This window comes from Lissotriton helveticus, chromosome 6 (assembly GCF_964261635.1).
Source record: "Lissotriton helveticus chromosome 6, aLisHel1.1, whole genome shotgun sequence".
Classification (NCBI taxonomy): domain Eukaryota; kingdom Metazoa; phylum Chordata; class Amphibia; order Caudata; family Salamandridae; genus Lissotriton; species Lissotriton helveticus.
This window is the reverse complement of record NC_136067.1, coordinates 1,836,408,349-1,836,430,744: the sequence shown is the minus strand read 5'-3', so window position 1 is coordinate 1,836,430,744 and position 22,396 is coordinate 1,836,408,349. Positions and strand designations below refer to the sequence as shown.

Genomic DNA, 22,396 nt, shown 5'->3' with positions numbered 1-22,396 from the left:
CAGGCTTATTTTTAACCCGTTTATCCTGGCCGATTGCAGACCTTACTAAGAAGAAGGCTGCAGAGCTTAGACCAGGCTGAGCAACTGCTGTAAAAGAAGAACACAGTTTGCTTTTTCAAAAATAATCTCAGCAGCTCCGACAGACAGGTGATGAATATCCCCCCTCCCCCGCTGCAGAGAGGAGAGAGAGGAGAGAGTTCAAATCTTCTGCACCAAACAGTGAATGACGTTGCGATAAAACGGCCACTTTAACTAATTGAGGGCATAAAAGTTCTGTAGTTCTGTAAAGGTTCCGTGGATAGACAACAAACAGCAGATTACTCGTGTCTCGCGCTGTAGTGACACTACTGCGTTTCCTTCTCGTATCTACAGCTATGGAGAGACACTAACTTCCACAGAGTCGAACTCCAACAAAAGCTATAGCGCGATGCTTGCCCCGCCATGCTCCATGCAGCCTCACCTCCAGTCTTTGGCTCTCAACCCCGTCTCCAGCGCAGCACACTTGGTTCCGTCGCCCCGGTAAACACAGCCGGTAAATGCAGGTGAGAGCAGCTGCTCGCCTGGTCCGCAAGTCTGCTCGGAAAATGTGTAGAGTTTTTTTTTTCCGCTCCCCCTCCGACGGTCTCCGTCACCAATGCAGCAGCCGCAGCAGGATACCGGGTTCACTTAGTTGATCAGACCCAGATGCCAAAAACCCGAAAGCTGAGAAGCCGAAGAGCCGCTGCTGCTGCCCGGGTCTTACTCTCTCATCCCCTCGCATACAGCCGGTGCCTCGCCAGACATCACTGCACCATAGAGGACTCTACGGTCAGCGCGCTTCCATTAATACGAGACCGTGGTCGTAGTGAACCACAGTAGAGCATACGGCTGTATGGCTGTACTCCAAGGCTGAACTCCAAGGCGGGTCACAGAGACCTGTGAGAGCGGTGTTACGGCGTCCTCTCACTCAGGCGCCATCTTGCCTCCAAGATATGCATTTGTTGTATAATGGCCGCCCAGTAGTATAGTTTAATATTAGGTATTGTCAGCACCCCCTGCCTCTGTGGGAGAAAGAGATACTTTATTGAGCGCCTCACCATACCATACTGCCAGATAAAGTTAATTAATATAGCATCCAGAGTCTTCAATATTATTTTGTCAATAACCACTGGTAATAATCAACAGAGATATAAGACTTTAGGCAGCATGGTCATTTTTAAAACATTAGTCCTACCAATAATTGATAAGTGCAACCCATGTATACGTCTTAGGTCAGCTGACATTTTCTCCATTAAAGGGACAACATTTATTTTTGCTATGGGAGTTACTGTGGGGCTGATACTGACTCCAAGATACACTGCCGAGTTGAGACATCGAGGGTCTTGAAAGTTAAGATTATCTGTACAGATAATCTGTGTTTTGCTTTTGTTCAGAGAGTAGCCTGAGATTGTTCCAAAATCTTCAGCCGTAACTTCTATTTCCCTGATTGCTCCTTTGGGGTCAGTAGTGATGCCAGCAATGTCATCGGCATATGGCAGAACCTTGGTCTAATACCCTTTGTTGATTATAGGGCTTATCCCATGGTTATTTATAATCTTTTCAATCAGAGGGTTTATATAGAGTGCAAATAGGATGAGGGAACATGGACACCCCTGCTTAGTCCCCCTCAAAATCCTTATGACATCTGATTCCTCTTCCATTAGTTGGAGACATGCATATGGAGAGGAGTACATGGCTTTAATTAGTAATTATTTGGGGGCAAAACCCCCTTAATTCTAGAATCCCGCATAGGAACCTCCAATCCATCCGATCAAAGCCCTTCTCGGCATTGAGTAGGGCCATAGCCATCCGTCCCCTTGTCCCAGCTGTGATGTCGAACAGAGTTATTGCCCACCGTATGGTCCGTAGTCCCCCTGCCTGGGATAAACCCATGTTGCCATGGCGACACTAGATGGGTTATGACCCTACCCAGAAGAGTTGCCAGGATGTTAGAATAGATCTTGGCATCTGAATTCATCAGTGAAATTGGCCTATACGAGGCTGGGTTGTCTAGGTCTTTGCCTTTCTTGGGAAATATCTCCATATCAGTACCCTTCCACGATTCCGGGGGGATCCCAGTATATTGCACTCCCAGAAACAGATCCAATAGGATGGGGGCTAATTGTGGTTGGAATACTTTATAACATTTAATAGGTATTTTATCAGGCCCCTCAGCTTTCCCTGAAGACAGATGTTGCATGGCTGCCATGACCTCCTCTAATGTTATTTCTGCCTCTAGCTCCGCTCTAGTGGATTGGTCTAGAGCCGCCCGTGATCCCCTTCTAAAATAAACTGAGAGATGTCTAAAGGTGGTCCATCCTCCCCCTTATATAGTTCCCGATAAAATTCCTGAAATACCCCAAGTATATCACTGACATCTGTATGAGCTCTTCCATCCTTCTGTATCAAGGCTATCCTACTTCTGGCTTCCCTTTGCCTTATACTTAGCGCTAGTACTCTACCAGCTGACTCTCCGAATTCATATACTTCGGCTCTATGTATTTGATATTACTCAGCCGCTCTTTGATTTATTCAACTATTAACCCGTTCCGTGCTGCCGTCGGCCATTGGCCGACGGCAGCACTACTTCCCCTGTGCTGCCGTCAGCCAATGGCTGACGCGGCCCGCCCGTAAAATCTCGGCCGCCGTTAAGGCGTCAACTTCTGCCTTCAAAGTGATAAATTTAAGTTGAGTTCGAGCTGCCCCCTGCCCCTGTGATATCTGCAACACATGTTCCTGCTCCGTCTCTGCCAATTCCCTTAACAATCTTTCTTTTTCAGCCTGGAGTTGTCTCCTTTCCTGGGTGACAAAGCTAATAATTTCCCCCCTCAAGGCAGCCTTGAAGGTGTCCCATACTATGGCATGTGAAGCACTATATCTATTGTATTCAACAAAATTGAGAGAAAGGGTTATTTGTCATAGGGAATACTCCCAGTCCCCTTGAGATAAGCACAATAAACAAATGAAGGAGTATACCCGAAGAAAAGAGATCAACAAGATATGTAGACGAGGAAAAAAGGTAAGAATAATCCTCTTTTAAAAAGATCCCTCATTCACCAACTTAGTTGGTGACATGCTTCATCATTCGGGTCCCATCGAGTAGCCGAATGCCACCAGGGTGTGCTTCAAAGCCTGATTACAGCGGAGCAGGTTTTATTCGCAACAATAGAGCAAGTGAATGAGAAAGTGAGTTAAAAATGTCTTTATTGTTCTCCCTAAAGTTTAATATGGAGCAATAAAACAAGATTAAAGTGGGGCGTGGCCAAGATGGCGGCGAGGTAGGACTCGTTTTCCAGAGCTCCCGCTCGCCGTCCGCTGAAACCAGCGTAGGAAGGCTGATTACTGTGGTGGAGGGCTTCCCCATAACATCTATGCCATGGATACTCACAAACTTTCTTTCGGGGGCCAAATTTACAGTGTGGTTTGTGTCCGAGGGCTGCCCCGGTGGGGGCGGGATCAGTGGAGGAGGGGGCGGGGCTAGAGCAAAAAAAAACTGTGACCATGAGGTTGAACACAGGTCCCCGCAGCGAACGCCTTCGTCCACTGAGCCACTAGACCCGGCATACACACATCTCTCTCCTCCCTCTCTCTCCCTCTCTCAACCGCTCTCTCAACCTCTCTCTCCCTCTCTCCCTCCCTCTCTCCCTATTGCTCCCTCTGTCTCACTCAGACTGTCTCACTCCCTCTCACTCCCTCTCACTCCCTCTCTCTCCCTCTCTCTCCCTCTCTCTCCCCCTGACTCCCTCTGTCTCACTCACTCTGACTGTCTCACTCCCTCTCTCCCTCTCTGTCTCCTTCTCTCTCCTTCCCTTTTCCTCTCTGTCTCCCTCTCTCTCCTTCCCTCTCCTTCTGTCTCCCTCTCTCTCCTTCCCTCTCCCTCTCTGTCTCCCTCTCTCTCCTTCCCTCTCCCTCTGTCTCCCGCTCTCTCCTTCCCCCTCTCTCTCTGTCTCCCTCTCTCTCCTTCCCTCTCCCACTCTGTTGCCCTCCTCACTCTGTCACCCTTCTCACTCTGTCGCCTTCCTCACTCTGTTGCCCTCCTCCCTCCCTCTGTCTGTCACCCTCCCCCTCCCTCCCTCTGTCTGTCACCCTCCTCCCTCTGTCTGTCACCCTCCTCCCTCCCTCTGTCTGTCACCCTCCTCCCTCCCTCTGTCACCCTCCTCCCTCCCTCCTCCCTCCCTCTGTCTGTCACCCTCCCTCTCCCTCCTCCCTCCCTCTGTCTGTCACCCTCCTCCCTGCCTCTGTCTGTCACCCTCCTCCCTCCCTCCTCCCTCCCTCTGTCTGTCACCCTCCCCCTCCCTCTTCCCTCCCTCTATCTGTCACCCTCCTCCCTCCCTCTGTCTGTCACCCTCCTCCCTCCCTCCTCCCTCCCTCTGTCTGTCACCCTCCCCCTCCCTCCTCCCTCCCTCTGTCTGTCACCCTCCTTCCTCCCTCCCTCTGTCTGTCACCTTCCTCCCTCCCTCTGTCTGTCACCCTCCCCCTTCCTCCTCCCTCCCTCTGTCTGTCACCCTCCTCCCTCCCTCTGTCTGTCACCCTCCTCCCTCCCTCTGTCACCCTCCTCCCTCCCTCGTCCCTCGCTCTGTCTGTCACCCTCCTCCCTCTGTCTGCCTCCCTTTTCCTCCCTCCTTTCCTTCCTTCCCTCGCTCTCCCTCTGTCTGCCTCCCTTTCTCTCCCTCCCTCGCTCTTCTTCTCTCTGCCTCCCTTTCCATCCCTCCCTTGCTCTCCCTTTAATTGCCTCCTTTTCCCTCCCTCCCTCTCCCTCTCTCTGCCGCCCTTTCCCTCCCTCCCTCGCTCTGTCTGTCTCCCTTTCTCTCCCTCCCTCGCTCTCCCTCCCTTTCCCTCCCTCGCTCTCCCTCACTCTCCCTCCTTTTCCCTTCCTCCCTCGCTCTCCCTCTGGCTCCCTCCCTTTCTCTCACTCCCTCTGTCTTCCTCCCTCTACCTCCCTCTGTCACCTTCTTCATCTGTCCCTGCCTGTCTGTGCCCGGGCTGAGACAGCTTCAGGGCACACACACACAGCACACAGCCGCAGGAGCACTTCACAGGTCTTTAAAAGACCATTTGTATGTTAATGAGGCTTTTGTCTTTCACCTCTTAGCGCCCCTGCCCCTGCAGCTCCACTCTGACTATCACGGAATGCCCGGGCCCCCACAGAGCAGCAGAGTCTCGGCCCCCAGTGTTTGCAGACACTGTAATTTTTTTTTTTAACACTGGTAAATTGTCTGCAAGGTCCGCGGGCCGCCAGGGAAGGCTTGCCGGGCCGCTGACGGGCCGCGGGCCATACTATGAGTACCCATGATCTATGCCCTCGGTGACCGCGGTGGGCAGCCGCGGACACCAGCACACAGCGACCCGCTGCGGGCGAGAGGAGAGCGACCTGGCCTACGCCGTTCGCACTGCGGCGGAGGCCTTGACACAGGGACGGCCCGTACCGGAGACCGTCGAGGCCAGCTTCCCTCGAAGCGTCCCCTGCCGAGCGACCTGGAAGACACGCGGGTTGCCCAACGCCGCACCTGAGAGACTGCACCGTCTGCTCCGGGACCTCTGGAGGCCAACGATCTGGAGAGCAGTGGACCCCGTCAGCCGCGTGGCGCCCGGAGCCTGCCGGACGCCCCTGGGGCCTTACATCTAGTCCGCAGCGGCCGGCAGGGATCGAGGTGAGATTACCCCTCTCCTGCATCAGCCACGCCAGCTTTGACTCAGCGACGTCGGGGATACCCACATCGGCAACCACAGCCGGCCCCTTGGGCCCACAGCGAGGGGGGAGGCCTGTGGCGCTGACCGGATGGCCTGAGGTGAAGACGCTCCCTTGCGGCCTAGCTTAGCCCAGAGGCCCTACTGACAGACTAACCGGGGCCGAAGAGACATTCGCTCTACTCGAGCAGAGACTGGCAAACCCACCATTCATGCGGGCGAAGTAGGCAGTGGGCCAACTGAGCAGGTCTGCAACTGCAAGTGTGCCCCTTGCCCTGAGCCGGCCTTACGTGGGGACCCATCGCCAGCCAAATACCGAGGAGTGTGGTAGAGAGGACATCAATGGCCTGAGCGAGCGGAGTGGTGTTGGAGCGGGCCTCTGGGTGTACCAAATGGGACCTTCGCTGATTGCCTCAGCCATTACTGGTTCTTCATAACCCGCGGCTACTGGGGACTCCCGCGCCTGGTTGGCCCACACCTTGACCATCCTACAGTACCCACGCGGGTGACGACACGCCCTCGTGCCATGTGGATCCTTGCTCCTGGAGTTGAGATGAGCAGAATACCCTTACCTGGACATGTACGGGGCCTACCCCGGGCCCGTGGAGGACAGAGGGGCGCGGCCTGGCCCGACTTTGTTGGAAGTGGCGCTCGGCCATCCCTCTGCGAAACCGCCAGTTATATACAGGGGCTGACCGCACACTAGGGCCCACACGACTATGTCCCCGTCCAGGACGAGAAAACAGAAGCCCCTGAAGGATATCTTTGGAAGAGCTCACTCCATCCCCAACTTAGCAACCGTGTCACCCAAAATGGCGACCCTGCAGCAATCCCCTAGCAATGGAGATGAGCCTATAACTAAAGCATTCTTGGAATCGCTTTTCAACACTCTCAGAACTGATCTACAAACTGTGAAAGCAGACCTGACGCCTGAGATAAAGGAGATCCGCAGGGATGTCGACGAAGTGGGACAATGCGTCGCAACACTGGAACAGGAACAGGAACAGGAACAGGAGATAATCCGCTTACAGGATCAGCATCTGGATACCCAAGTACACCTAGAGGACTTAGAAAACAGGTCGCGCAGGCACAACATTAGGATCCGGGGCGTGAAGGCATCAGATGACATCAAGGACCTCTTTGCTTTCACGGTGGGCCTGTTCTGTCACATCTTAGCAGGTCCTGATAGCACAGAGATAATTCTTGACAGAGAGAACAGAGTGGGTCCACCTCGCGCTCCCAACACCCCCCCAGCAGACATCCTTGTGCGCTTACAGGACTTCAAAACCAAGGAAGCCATCCTCTCAAAAGCGAGATCTCTCCATCCTATCTCCTATCAAGGGCACTACCGGGTGCTCTACCAAGACTTAGCCTTGATCACCTTGTAGCACCGCCGGCAATTCCGCCAGTGACAGAACACCTCAGGCAACAAGGCATCCAGTACTCTTGGGGTCATCCATTTCGCCTCATCTTTCGCTTCAACGGTGAAGAACCGTTTATACCCACCTACTGGGTCTCGGCGGCGGGGGAACCGCCCAAGTCTTCCATACCCTCCTTATATGGAAAAAGGAGACACAGGAGCCTTCGTTTGCAGGAGGAACCAAGTTTTATTCGAATAGCCCGGGCTATGGAACAGAGTCCCAAGCTCGTTAGAAACAAGACAGAGGAGGCTGCTACTTTACTCCGCAGCTTACAGGCCTTATATACATATTTTCCCCCATTAAGAAACCAGTTTGGATGGGGCTGGGCGCCTCCGAGTCAGGACATAGTTTCGCCATTCTTTGTTCAGGCAGGATGGTGCTGCAGCAGATGTTGTAATAGATTAAGGACAGATCTTGTAAAACATGAGATGTACGAAGAAACAGACAGATCTTGCAAAGCAGGATATACATGAAAGAACAGGTTCTGGGACGGTGGCTTGACCAAGTCTTGCAAAACAGGATGGGTGCGTGCAGGAGTTCAGTCCGAGGGTGGTGAGGCCAATTCTTTGTTCCCCTTTTTCGAAATTGGCTCAACCACAAGGAGCAGGAAGGGCAGGGTGGTCGTGACAGCTAGAATTTCATCAGACCTCAGCAGAAACGACCAGGAGGGTCGTGCAGAGGTGTTTGACACGAAATGGCAATGCAAAAACAATGGAGTCCTGACACAAAATAAATGCCGACAAGAAGGATACTTTTCCTCAACGGCAAGCTTCATCAGCTGCGGTCGCTCACTGACTCTTGCCGACTGCAGGGCCTGGCGGTGCCTAGCGAGGAAGACGTTCACCAAATAACCAGTTCGGGGCCTGAGACCGCGCCTTCAGGGTGGCAGCGCCAGGGCCAATGTCGAGGGATCGGGAAGCCAAACAAAGCAGATATAGCTAAAAGCCAGCAGGATGCGCTAGCTTCCTCAACGGAAGCCCTAGCTGGGGCGAGCCAGATCACCGAGTGAACAGTTGGTAATTGCACCTCTCTGGAACTGGCTCTCTGACTCCTGGTGGGCGTACCCCCCTCTTGGTCACACTACGAGCCCCAATTGGACGACTTCCTGGTTGTTCCGGGATGGCGGACACTGTTCTTGGAACTTGACTTTCTTCTTTGTCTTTCTTCTCATTTTTATAGTTGGGACGCTAATTTTGAAAGTAGTTTTTTTTTTTTTTTTTGGTTATGGGTTCCCTCGTCCACCTCCTTTTGTTGCCCTTCTGGAACTTTTTAGCTCCGTGGCCCATTCTATCGACTCCTGTTATTTGACAGAACATGCAGCAAACACCGCAACTCAGTCCGACCATGGTCCCCTGATGCCACACGACTCCCTTATGGCCCTCACGCTTAATGTGAGGGCTTTGAACAACCCAATCAAACGCAGAGCCGTCCCCCACTACTTAGAGCACTCAAAGGCAGACATGTGCCTCCTGCAGGAGACTGACCTTCTCTCCAAAGACCACCATAGATGAAGTCCTGGGCCTTCCCAACACAGATGTTCTCCCCTAACACCTCCAAATCGGCTGGGGTAGCCATACTGGTCTCCCGCTCCTTTACCGGCATGGTCATACAGAAAGAGGTGGAGATTAAGGTCCGCCTACTCACATATCAGTTCTCACTGGGTGGGGTGACATTCGTAGTTGGTTCTATATACGCACCTAATGATGGTGAGATCAAGTTCCTCCTCAATTCACTTCGGGAGGCGGCCAAAGCCGCGGACCGCCACCAGTTGCTGGGCGGTGATCTCAATATTGTCTTTGACAATGAAATGGATCCTTCCTGCCTGAGAACAAGCCAAGCGGGCGTACTCACATCTACGGGGCGGACCCATCTTCAGGACCTGGGGCTGCTTGACCTCTGGCACCACTTTCACCTACACACTCGCAGCTACACTTTTTACTCCAGGGCCCACAAAACATATGCGAGATTAGATTACTTCCTTAGCTTCTCATCACTTCAGGCACACGCATTAGGCGCCGAAATTTTGACAGCCTCCCTCTCAGACCAATTCTCAGTCCTAGCCACTTTCCGACTGCCGCCTTCAACGCGGCCTCTCAGACATTGTCACCTACGAAACACGCTGCTACACCTCCCATCTGTAACTGAACAGGTCCAGAAAGTCATCAAAGATTTCATCACCCTTAATGCTACCCCAGACACATCCCTGGTGACACAATGGGGGGCATTGAAGGCAGTCATACGGGGGAAATGTATAGCTATATCCTCAGCCCATAACCAGGAGAGGAGCCGCAAGCGGGTGGAACTCACCCAGAGAGTTTCAGAGCTTGAGCAGACGCATCAACGAACCGGTGCCTCCTGTGCCTGGCGTCAGCTATGTGTAGAGCGGAAGCAGCTCGCAGCCTTAGACCAGGACAGAGCCAAATATGCGGCCCTCTGACTTTGTCACTCCTACTATACGGGGGGACAGATGCAGCCGTCTCCTGGCCAACAAGTTGCGAGAAGCCAGGCAGAGACAAGTTGTTCACACTATTCAGACACCGGGGGGCGAGTCAGTCTCTGAAGATGCGGCTATAGCTGAAACATTCCGAAATTTCTACACTGGCCTCTACACAGGAGACCCACTAGATGCCCAGAACAGCACCAACTATATAGCTACGGCTTGCATGCCCTCTTTGTCTCAGGCACAGGCTGACCACCTAGATAGAGCCATACAGATAGAGGAGGTTGTCTCCCCGATCTCTCGTATCAAGCTAGGCAAATCACCCAGCCCAGATGGCTACACGGCTGCCTTCTAGAAGGCATTCTGCAGCCAGCTGGCCCCTATTCTGACAGGTTTGTTTAATACCTCCAAACAAGCAGGAGCCATACCAGGCGAAATGTTGGAGGCGGCAATAGTTGTTATCCCGAAACCTGGGAAGGACAGGACGGTCTGTAGTGCATATAGCCTATATCTCTTTTGAACATAGATATTAAAATATATACTAGCATCATAGCGGCCTGATTAGCCCCATATATGACTCACCTGGTTGAACCAGATCAGGCGGGCTTTATCCCGTAGAGGCAGACTAGTGATAATACTAAACGCATCCTACACCTGATCGAAAAGGCGTCCCGTACTCGGAGAATACATGCTTCTGGCCATCGATGTGGAGAAGGCCTTTGACAGGGTGCCATGGCCTTACCTGGAGATGGTCTTGATGGCTGCTGGCTTTGGTGAGAAGCTCGGATTTTAAATTGCTACCGTTCCCCTATGGCGACGGTCCGAGTTAACGGTCACACGTCCTCCCGTTTCCCCATCGGGAGGGGCACTAGGCAGGGGTGCCCTCTGTCACCCCTCCTTTTTGCGCTTTTTATGGAACCTCTGGCACTTAGAATTCGACATCACCCTCTTATATCTGGGATTAAATTCGGGGGGGATGTCCACACCATAAGCCTCTACGCGGATGATATCCTGCTCTCTCTCTCCAATCCGATCACAGCTCTGCACTCCCTCTTTGTTGAGCTATATAGTTTTGCCCAAGGGCCGGGATTTAAAATTAATATGGACAAATCTATAGCTCTTAATATTTCACTCTCTCCACACACACTCCACATGCCGGAGGAACACCCGATGCAATGGGCATCTGCTGCGATTCCCTATGTAGGAATTCAATTGGCCCCCACCATACAGGCTACCACTGAGATTAACTATTCCAACCTCCGCACCCACAACGCAAGGAATTAAACAGGTGGAAACACTGCACAATGTCTTGGCTAGGAAGGATCGCTGCTACCAAAATGACTATTCTTCCCCAGATTCTGTACCTTTTCCAGACCCTTCCTCTTCGCTGGGTTGGATCCAACAGACCCAAGCGGACCTTTCGCACTTTATCTGGCATGGGCACAAGCCACGATTTCATCACCAGATTGCGGTTCTTCCACCAGAGAGGGGGGAGTGGGGGTGCCTGACCTTCAACTGTACTTCCATGCTGCCCAGCTTAGATACCTATTGGAGTGGCACCGCCTGGAATCAGAGAAACACTGGCTGTTCCAGGACCAGGCGGTGGCAGGCATGCCGCTGCAGAGGGTGCCCTTTCTCCGCAAACAGCACAGGTCGCCAAACCTCTATGCCTCATACATTACAAGCACTATTATGGAATCCTGGGATCGCACGAACGTTTCCAATCAGCTGACCACCTTCCCATCACCCCTCACACCGTTATTTGACAATCCCGAGTTTCACCCTGGCACGGTTGTCCGAACCTTTCAGGCCTGGCGCTCTTTCCCCTGCAGATCTTTGGGTCACCTCTTCAACATTGATGGCATCACTCCATTTCCACAGCTCAAATAGGATAATGGCCTCTCGGAACTAGAACGTTTGCCGTATCTCCGAATCAGACACTGGGCACTTCATCCACATGTTAGACCACAGGCACTGACCCCATATGAAAAATTGCTTGTAACACGCACCTCTGAAAAGAAAATGATCTCCGACCTATATAAAATGCTTCTAACCACTACCACCCACACATATAATGCGGGCCGTGCCAGATGGGAAAGAGATTTAGGGAGAACATTAAGTCACAAGGAATGGGAAGGCATTTACCATAGGGCACGGTACTCGGTCTATCAGATGGGCCTCACGGAGACCCTGACCAAGATTGCCACCTATTGGTACTACACACCGGAGCGCATACATCTCTTCGACCCCCACCGGAGCGACCCGTGCTGGAGGGAGTGCGGGGAGGTGGGTACCCTAGAACACGTCCTCTGGAGCTGTACTTGTATACAACCATATGGTCCCAAGTCCTTGACAAAATAGACCTACATTTCGAGACGCAGCACCCACGTTTCCCCACTTACGTCCTCTTGGGCCTGCCCAACCCATTGACATATTCACTTAAATCCCGGAAGGGCTGGCTGAATGCTATTGCTCTAGGAGCAGCGACACAAAACATCCTGATACACTGGCGCTCTGCCCAACTCCCAACGCACTCTGGCTGGCTCCAGAGACTTTGGCTATTGTTGGGCATGGAGGAACTCACTCTTATGTTGGCCAGTAGAGGGTCTGAATTCCCTGAGTTGTGGCGGCCCTTCCTCACTTTACTAGTGTCCGAGTTCCGAGAGTTGACATGCCCATGGTATCTCCGACTACTTCGCCTTCCAGACACACATATTCCAAGTAGCGATCCCAGGAAACACTGTAAATAACGGCGCTGAACACTAGGCTGCTTCCCCTTTTCATCTTTTCGTTAAGGGTGGATGAGGGGAGGGCGAGGGAGGTAGGAGGACGGGGGGGCAGTTGGGTTTTTTCACTTGTTTCCCTACCTTGTTAAGTTTTGAGGGCCCTCTCCATGCTTATTGCCTTTGGTATTGATATGTATTGCGACCTTGTTGTCTCATGTGCACCGTCTTTAAGGAGCTGAGAGCCTTGTCTTTTCTACCTGTTTGAAAATCAATAAAAGATTTAAACCTAAAACAAGATTAAAAACAAGGTGTGATACCTAAACAGGTTAAATTGACCTATGGTATCTATATAAAGTGATGGTCGTGGTGGTCTACATGTTTCAACCTTTCATGGATATTACCAGGTTTTCTTCAGGACCTATGCAAAGACACGGGCGGTATACACACGCTTAGGTGCACCTGTCCCTGGGACAAACATGAATCATTCCGTATACTTACGTATGACACCTTTCAGCCTTCTGTGAAAGGGAAAAAATCTGGAAGACAATAAACTCAATCACACACAGTCCTAGTTATTACTGTGTACTGGCCAGTTCACTACTCTCATTCATGTCTCCATCGTTAAGCCTCTACAGTGGTATGTATATTTGTACACACACCATGCACACTGTATAATTTGTGCGTTTGTGAGTTCACTTACCAATAGTGAATGTTATTCAGAGACGAACCGGAGTGCAAATCCACCCCTATTCGTAGTGTCATACCCACAATAAATTCTCAAGTGGGTGTCACAACGCTCACCTGAAAGTGAGCATATTTTATTGTGGAGCCATTTAAAATATGCATGTGCAGATATCGTACTACTGTACTTGTGCCGATGTGAATGGACAGACAAATATGTAGGAGGAAACCAAGACTCAAGCTTACTAGAGACTAGCTTCTTTCTCGCCTCATGGGAACCGTGGGGGGGGGGCGCTGGTTATAGTCGCACACTGTGGGCGTAAAACACACAATAGCATTGCGGTTTGCATCACATACCTTTTCTCAGAGTTTGCGGCCAAGCAGAGCCCACCCGCATTTCGTTCATACTCACATCTTCAAACCATACCGCCCGCCTTCCAACCTAAGGAGATGACCTACACAGAGCCCCGAGGATCCTCTGGTGTTTGTCTCAGCGGTTTTTATGCCAGATAGAAAACAGTGTACTTCCTGGACTGTGACGCGTGACGTCGTCATGTGTTCACGTGATGACGTCAAAGGGGCGCGGCCAGGAGCCGGTCAATTTTGCCACATCGCACGGAGGAAACAGCATGAGACCGCCCGTGCAATGTATGCGCACACCAACAGAAATGCAGAAATCTTGTCTTATTGCTCCAAATTAAACTTTAGGGTGAACAATAAAGGCATTTTTAACTCACTTTCTCACTCACTTGCACTATCGTTGCAAATAAAACATGCTTCGCTGTAATCAGGCGTTTACGCACATCCGGGTGGCATTCGGCTACTCGGGTGGGACCCCAATGATGAAGCATGTCACCAACTAGGTTGGTGAGTGAGTGGTCTTTTTAAAAAGGATTATTTTTTCCTTTTTTCCTCCTCTACATATCTCATTGATCTCTTTTCTTCGGGGTATACTCCTTCATTTGTTTATTGTACTTATCTCAGGGGGACTGGGAGTATTCCCTATGACAAATAACCCTTTATCTCTATTTTGTTGAATACAGTCCAGGCAGCACACAGCTGTGAGAGTCGATCCTTTAGGAGCTTTTTTCTTAACTGACAGACATGGGGAGAACCAAGGTCTATCCTTTTTGAATGAGGAAGTTGATGCCATTCAGGCAGATTCTTCCCTCTTTGATGATGCCAGCATAGCACATACTATATCGCAAATCACAGATTGGGACAAGCTAACAGAAATGAAAAAGAATAGGATTCGGTCAATACTTCATGGCACCATACTAACTGAGTACCTTAGGAACAACACCTCACCTAAGGGTTTACTTGTCACTAACGCACCACACATCTTTCTCGAAGACCCTGTGTTTAGGAAAGATTGGGCCCAGATTACGTGGCATTGCACCTGTGACTGGATGGTACTAATAATAAAGACAGCTTTGAGACTATCCGAAACAATGCTAGTAGAACTACAACTATTAGAAAATCTTATCAAGACAACCATCACAGGATATAAAAGGAAACTGGATGAGTTGAACAGAGAAATTAACGAATACAAGGAAAATTTAACCCAACAGAAACGTTTCTCTTATGTAAAACATATCCCTATTCCGACCCAGATTTCACACCTCCTGCTAAGACAGACAGGAATTCAGATCTTTCAAGTGATGATTCTTCGGTCAGTAGTGGCTCCAGCACAGGTAGCAGGAGATTCAGACAGAGAGGGAAAAACAGATCCCAAAACACATGGCACAATTTCAACGCCCCAATGATGGGTGGGTTCCCAGACCCCTATAACCCACACCAGCAGTACCCCATGTTTGGGTGTCAACCGCTATTTCCACAATCTCTATTCCCACAGAACACATATAAGCCCCCTTTTTTAGACAGGGCCAGTAGGGGAAGAGGCAGAAGAAAGAGGCAGAACCAGGTACACTGGGAGGAGGAGAACCCAGTGGGGAGCAACACAAGGAGCAGAACACTGGACCCACAGGCAGAGACAAGCAACATCAGGGCTTAGTCACTAATCTGTCTTCCAGACCCCTCACTACAACAGAATAAAAGGTCTTAAACAAAGGGCAAGGATTTGTCCCAACGACTAAACTGGACAAATTCAGTTTTCATTGTCAACTGGCCGGTTTCTTTTGTAAGTGAAGGCTCAACGTTTTTTTGAAAAACAAGGAGATAGGGTACACACCCAGGACCAATGTGAGACGGGCTTGCGTGTAAAATCCACATTCATACCACCACCCCACACAATCCCTGTGGAGGTGATAACATTTGAACAAGCCCTCTGTAATGACATTGAAAAAATGGAGGCAAAACAACCATTCTTCAATATGAGCGAAGAAGAAAATTTGGCTCTGGAAAATTTGAGGAACTGTAACAGCATTGTCATAAAGCAGGCAGATAAAGGGGGAAGGGTGGTAGTGCAGGCAAGGTAGCCTACCAAACAGAATGCCAGTGTCTACTAACCGACAAGAAAATTACGCCCCCTTGACAACTAATCCTACACAGGAGCAAATAGCACCATCGTCCCTTTCCGGTAAATGGCACCTGTGGGAAGAAGGCTATTAACTTCTTACACGAAGATAGATACGTGGTCTACCGAAAAGTGCTCTGGTGTTGAGGAAATAGGAGGTAAAGGCGAAATAAAAGGTAAGGCAAGCCCCCTTTGATCAATTTGTTAAACCCATCAGTCTGCCGCCACTGGCTGATTGTGGGCATGGATGACAAAATCTGAACGCAACACATACTTTTCGGTGCTCCATCCGTCTTGGATTGTTTTGGGCCAGTGAAGCCCTGTGGTCCTTTGGGATGGCGGGTGTTAAAAGGATTATGTTACTTTGACTTTCAGGGAAAGTATATACTAGGTGATGCCCACCCTTTGTCTTCACACATTGATGATTTCCTTGCCATCTGGCAAGGACCTAGTAACATCTTATTGGATTTCATCACATGGATCAATACTTGTGACAGAAACCTGAAGTTCACCCACTCAATGGACACCAACACTTTGGTTTTCTTAGACATCATAATCACCAAGGAAGATGGAAGGCTGGAGACAAGAACATATCATAAACCTACTGCCAAGAACAATCTCCTTAGGTTTGAGAGTTTTCATCCTAGGGCACTGTAGGAGAATCTCCCCTATGGACCGTACCTCAGATTAAGGCGTAACTGTAGCAAAACCTCCGACTATCGGCCCTAAGCAGCTGACCTTTCCATGAAGTTATCTGAAAGGGGATACTGTCGGAGGGATGGGCGGAAACAGAAGTGAGGAGGCCGGATATGTGCTATATTTGGGGTTCTTTATTGCAGACATAATCGTAACTTAAGTATAAAGAAAAAACACACTGTCCACTGGATAAAATGTCCGTCACTTCATGCTTTGTTTCTTCTCTTTCTTTCCCAGGTGTTCCGGTCGTCTGATGGCGTCCCGCGGAGCTTGAGAAGAAGAGCAGAAGAACAAAAACAAATGAGGGGTAAGTTGCTGCGGATATTTCTGGAATCTAGCATAAATCCCGTTACCACAACCGGGTGGAAGAGAGAAAAAAAAATGAAGAAAATAATTTGGGACAGTCCGTCTAGTTTGCTGGTGCCCGGTGCTTGGCTTTTCTCTCATTGCTGGGATTCTCCTAATGCTGCTTTCTCTTGGGGCTGCTTTAATTCTTTTTACTCAAACAAAAACAATGGCTCCTGTGGGTAAATACTCAACAAGTTGTAATATTATAAATGCACAATGGCAATATAGGTGATGTGAAAGGAGACGAAAGGCAAGTAAGTGGTATATGCACTGGAAGAATATATTAGATACCAGAAAAAATAGATACATATATAAACAATTCACACATTTATATACATTTGTACAATTACAAAACAATGTAATCGTGTCCCAAGTGAATAAATTCTTTTTACGTCAGGGTGGGATATGCCCGTGAATTACACACACACCAAAAGAAAAGAAAATTACGTATGTTCCTCTTTAGGCCACAGGAAGAGACAATAATATGGGAGGGTTTCTTTTTCTATTATGAGCAGGTAAGAGGAGGACAGGTGAACAAGGGAGTGTATTAGGACAGACGGGGGCAGAACGGGAGGGAAACGATAGGGAGTAAACAAACAAACCTCCCGCTAGTACCTGCCCTCACTCCCAGCCAACCCAAGGGTATCTCACCCCCTTGAGCCACGTACCGCCTCTGACGCAAATCTCCTGAGTTGCAGCGGCTCCTGCGCATCAGCTCCAGGGTGCCACCACTCCTCACACCACTCGTCTGGGCATCCCTCTGCTTCCTCGTCTTCTTTCTGGGTTCCTCCGATCTCCTGGGTTGTCCCTGGTTCCTCCCGGGTTGTAGCATGCTTGTCTCCTCCGTCCGGCGAGTCCTCCCCTCGTTCTCTTCCTGGTTCCTTTTCTCCTCCTCTCGGCTCTCCTGATTGGCTCTGCTTTTGTAGTTCCTTTTCCTGTGGGGAGGAACAACAGTCCATCCTCACTGTTGGTATATTTTTCCAGCCCCTCTCTACGTCATTGGGACCAGGCAGTAACGAGGACCAAAACGGCATTTCAGCAGGTAAGTCGGAGGTTTGGGGGGGGGAAGCAGGGTGACCTCTCACAGATACCCAGAAAGGGATCAGTGACTTAATATCGAGGGACATATATAGAATGCCCAAAATATCGAATCCAAAATATCTAAGTACAGAATATCGAATCCCTATCTACAAACAGGTAAGTACCAAAATATCGAATCCAAAATATAGATTGTTAAAAATATAGTTAGCTAAAATATCGAATTTTGTAAATGTATTAAAAATAATATTAAATTAATTAAATATTACAAACAATTTTACGAAAAAATACTTAAAATAATGTAAAAAAATCTTAAAATGTCAAAATAATAAATGTAATGTAAAAAAAGTAGAGAATTTGTTGGATAGTGAGAGGGTAAAAGTTACTATTCCCACTCCAGTGAGTGTAACAGTAGGGAAAGCGTTGGTTAGCGGGCGGGTAAAAATTACTATTCCCACTCCGGAGAGTGCAACAGTAGGGAAAGCGTTGGATAGCGTAGGAGTAAAAATTACTATTCCCACTCCAGAGAGTGCAACAGTAGAGAAAGCGTTGGATAGCGGGGGGGGGGGGGGGGGAAATTACTATTCCCACTCCAGAGAGTGCAACAGTAGGGAAAGCGTTGGATAGCGGGCGGGTAAAAATTACTATTCCCACTCCAGAGACTGCAACAGTAGGGAAAGCGTTGGATAGCGAGAGGGTAAAAATTACTACTCCCTACCAAAGAGAGTGCAACAGTAGGGAAAGCGTTGGATAGCGGGCGGGTAAAAGTTACTATTCCCACTCCAGAGAGTGCAACAGTAGGGAAAGCGTTGGATAGCGGGGGGGGGGTAAAAATTACTATTCCCACTCCAGAGAGTGCAACAGTAGGGAAAGCGTTGGATAGTGGGGGTAAAAATTACTATTCCCACTCCAGAGAGTGCAACAGTAGGAAAAGTAATGATTTAATATTAAAATAAAATTACATTCATTATCCATACCAAAAAAATATTATTAAAAATAATTACCAATTAATAAAAATTAATTACCAATTAATAAAAATTAATTACCAATTAATAATTAATTATCAAGCAATTAATTATCAATACATATAAATAAAAATAAATATTAACTTTATTACAATTACATTTCTTCCCACCCTATTCCCCTATAAACCCACAACCCGCTCCAAATAAATAATACAATTAACATAATTATCAATTAATCAATGTATAAAAATTATTTACCAATTAATACAAATTAATTACAAATAAAAAAAATTAATTACCAATTAATAAAAATTACTTACCAATTAATCATTAATTATCAACACATATAAATAAAATTTGATATTTAATTTACTATAATTAAATTACTTCCCACCCTATTCCCCTATAAACCCACAACCCGCTACGGAATTAAATTACGCAAAAATTAAATTACATACCATTCATAACTTTAAAAAAACATAAACATACATTACAAAATTAATACATAATTTTAATACATATACTACAATATATAACACTAAAAAAAAAGATATTATGGGAATAAATATTTTAAATTTGATATTATGGAATTCGATATTTCATACCCCAAATTCTATATTTTGATAATTCGATATTCTGGGCAGTCTATATTTTTGATTCGATATTTTGGGCAGTCTATATTTTGGAATTGATATTTAGGGTGTTTACCCCAGAAAGATTATTGAACACTTGTCAAAAAAAGTGCAAGGAACCAACCTCGTGAAGCCCTTCTAGAAGAAAAAACAACTACAGAAAAAGATACACCACTAACATGTGTAACCACATATAGTACGATCTCCAATCAGGTGACACGTTGTAGCAACAAACACTGGGGAATTCTCCAGACAGGAAATTTACACTGGGAAAAAACTTTATTCTCCTTTAAGAGGGCGGGAAGTCTAAAAGGCACACTTGTAACCATTCGCCCCAGAAGAAAGGAACAAGAAAATGCAACCACTGTACTGAACGCATGGGGCCTACCAAATGTCGCAGACACTTTCCCTGCGGCAATTGCAGTGTGTGCCATTTAACAACTGCAACCAAAACCTTAGACCTGGAACCTGGAAAGATTTGGACACAAAGGGCACACACTTATTGCAACAGTATGAACGTCGTCTATCTCATAACATGCCCATGTGTCCTTCAATATGTAGGCATGACTGGAAGGAAAGTAAAACAAAGGATATGTGAGCATTGCAGCACAATCAGGTGCAAGAAAGTGACAACTAAACTCACTGAACATTTCCTCTAGGCAAACCACACTACAAATGATATGAGATGGACAATATTTGAACTATTCAGAACCAGAGAACATACCCAACAGCTTCTATTTGAGAAAGAACAACGCTGGAGCGCGAGGCCATTAACTATATACTATAATAACAATTCGCCAAGTTCCGGCGCTGTAGTCTATCATTGTGAGTTTTTACTCATTACAGCATAAACTCCTCTTAGTAGCCTCCTTGAAACTAAAAGTGACAGTCGGTGCCATCCTTGGTGTTTTAAATTTCCGCCTTTTCCACGTCCTGAAAATTAAATGTTTTTTTTTTTAACCTCATACTGATTTGAGTTGTCTGCGATTTCTATAGGTTCCCAATCTTCCTGCGTGAAACACAAGATCACCCCAGGAACCACAGGCTGACTTACGCTATCCTTATTTATGAGGTATATAAACATTGAGCGGGAGCAGTAGTACTTTATAGTCGCTACATGGTTCCTAGTTTAGGACCATGGAGCCGTAAAAACAGCTAATTTACCCTAAGTGCGTACTATGGACGGGTGTTTATATAATATGTTTGGAAAGGATGGTCACTAACATTTATTGTCATATGGATGCGAGACCCCCTGGCTCATGGTTTTTATCTTTATGAGCCGCTAATGGGTTGAATTTTCTATGTTTAAATTACTATACATTTTCGCTCCTTTCTGTTTAGAACGCACTTCCGGCCTACACAACGTAATATGTGGAACTATGTGGCAGTCCGAATTTTACTGCTTTGAAGTCCCAAGTTTATTGTCTATTGGTAAGCACAACTGGCTTTTTTATCCTCTATATCTTGGTGGTTGTAGGCAGACCTACATTGATCTCCCCCCACTTCTCACTAATATTCTGTTGGGGTTGGCCTAACTCAGTACTCTTAATTCACATTTTGGGCAAAGGGGATCCATTTAGGGCAACACGTCACTCCTTGTGACAATGGCCTTTTAAGACCAAGGACGGAATATCCAATCCCTCTGTTTGTTTAAATCTGTCCTCCGAAGATTGATCTCCTTTATGTATTCATTTTTGCTCACATTAACTCAATGTAATTATGACTCTGTCTAGACTTGATCTATTGTATATATCTTATTATGTATGTCTTATAAATAAGAAATTTCAGGTTTTGTAACTGGTTTTAATAGGCATCAACTAGGAGCAGGGTATTATCTACGGTTATTACGACACTTGTCCGTTTTTTCCTTTCATTTAACAACAGTAGAAAGGCATTAAACCATGACAGTCTTTTCAACATATATGATGCTTTCTAAAAATTATATCAATGCAATCATGGCAGTCACTTGTTCTGGCTATATTGTAAAGATGTTATGACAACATTAGAAATGGTATAACCAACCTTAGCTCCACTTTTTTTTTTTTTTTAACTATGGTGTATTATTTTGAGTTTGTATCTCCTTGGGTTTGTTGTATGTGTAATATAATTGTATAAATGTAATCTTTTTCTTTTTGTAAAAATCTTGTACTTTTACTTTTTTTGGTTTTGTCAATTGAATATTTATGTGTGTATATATGTTTATAATTATTACAGCCCTGACGAAGTTCCAAAAGGCAAAGAGTGGAACGAAACGCGTTGGCTGTGCCTTTGATGTTTGAAAGAAATCCAAAATAAAGAAGAATTTATACAAAAAAGCAACTTCGGATACTGATTTTTCTTAGAGTGCACCTTCTTTTTCTGTTTCAATATTCTTGTAAATTACACATCCTACGGCAGCGGATGTTAGAAGTGTTTGCACCACCATTAAATGGGAAACAAATGAATTGTTGTGCATGACCAGGTCTGCTGCTTTGGTCCTTTTGTCACGCTGGGTTTATAGACTGTCTACACATAAACACGGGTTAAATGACAACATCCCGTGGAACTCCTTAAAGCAGAGGTAAAATGGTAACATGGCCTACCTCTGTTTTAATGGACCCTCCCTTTCTGGTTTCTGCCTGTTTTTTTATCACTATTTTTTATCACTGTTGTTTTACCAGAAAATGCTTTTTTGCATATCAGTTTCACTCTTTACTAACAATGAGACCATAATCCTGAGCATACAATGGAATGAATAAAACTGACTCATCTCAGACATTTCCCCCGAATTATGTATTCAGACTAGTACATGATGGTATACATAGTCTCACAATCCTTTTTCTTTTTGCATTTCTGTTGGTGTGCGCGTATATTGCACGGGAGGTCTCATGCTGTTTCCTCCGTGCGAGGTGGCGAAATTGACCGGCTCTTGGCCACACCCCTTTGACGGCATCACGTGAACACGTGACAACGTCACTCATCACGATCCAGGAAGTACACTGTTTTCTATCCGGCATAAAACCCGCTGAGAAAAACACCGAAGGATCCTCGGGGCTCTGTGTAGGTTGTCCCCTTTGGTTGGAAGGCGGGCAGTATGGTTTGAAGACGTGAGTATGAACGAAATGCGGGTGGGCCCCGCTTTGCTGCAAGCTCTGAGAAAAGGTACGTTAAACACAAGGGCGTCGATTCCGATCCGGTAAAATATTCCGCCTACGATTCGCATTCGTATCCGAATCCGTACGAATGGGAACTTTACGTTCGACCTGCGAATTCCGATCCATTCCCGTC

The 22,396-nt window shown here is 47.4% G+C and overlaps 1 long non-coding RNA gene across 1 annotated transcript in view; it reads left to right on the top strand.

Annotated features, from left to right (window-relative positions):
- LOC144761917 (uncharacterized) overlaps positions 1-21,537 on the top strand; it is a 192,630-nt gene extending 171,093 nt beyond the window's left edge. Inside the window, exons 4-6 of the long non-coding RNA XR_013595947.1 lie at positions 16,384-16,453; positions 20,471-20,560; positions 21,344-21,537. This is a non-coding gene — a long non-coding RNA (uncharacterized LOC144761917). The remainder of the gene's footprint in view (positions 1-16,383; positions 16,454-20,470; positions 20,561-21,343) is intronic.
- Positions 21,538-22,396: the final 859 nt, after the last annotated feature.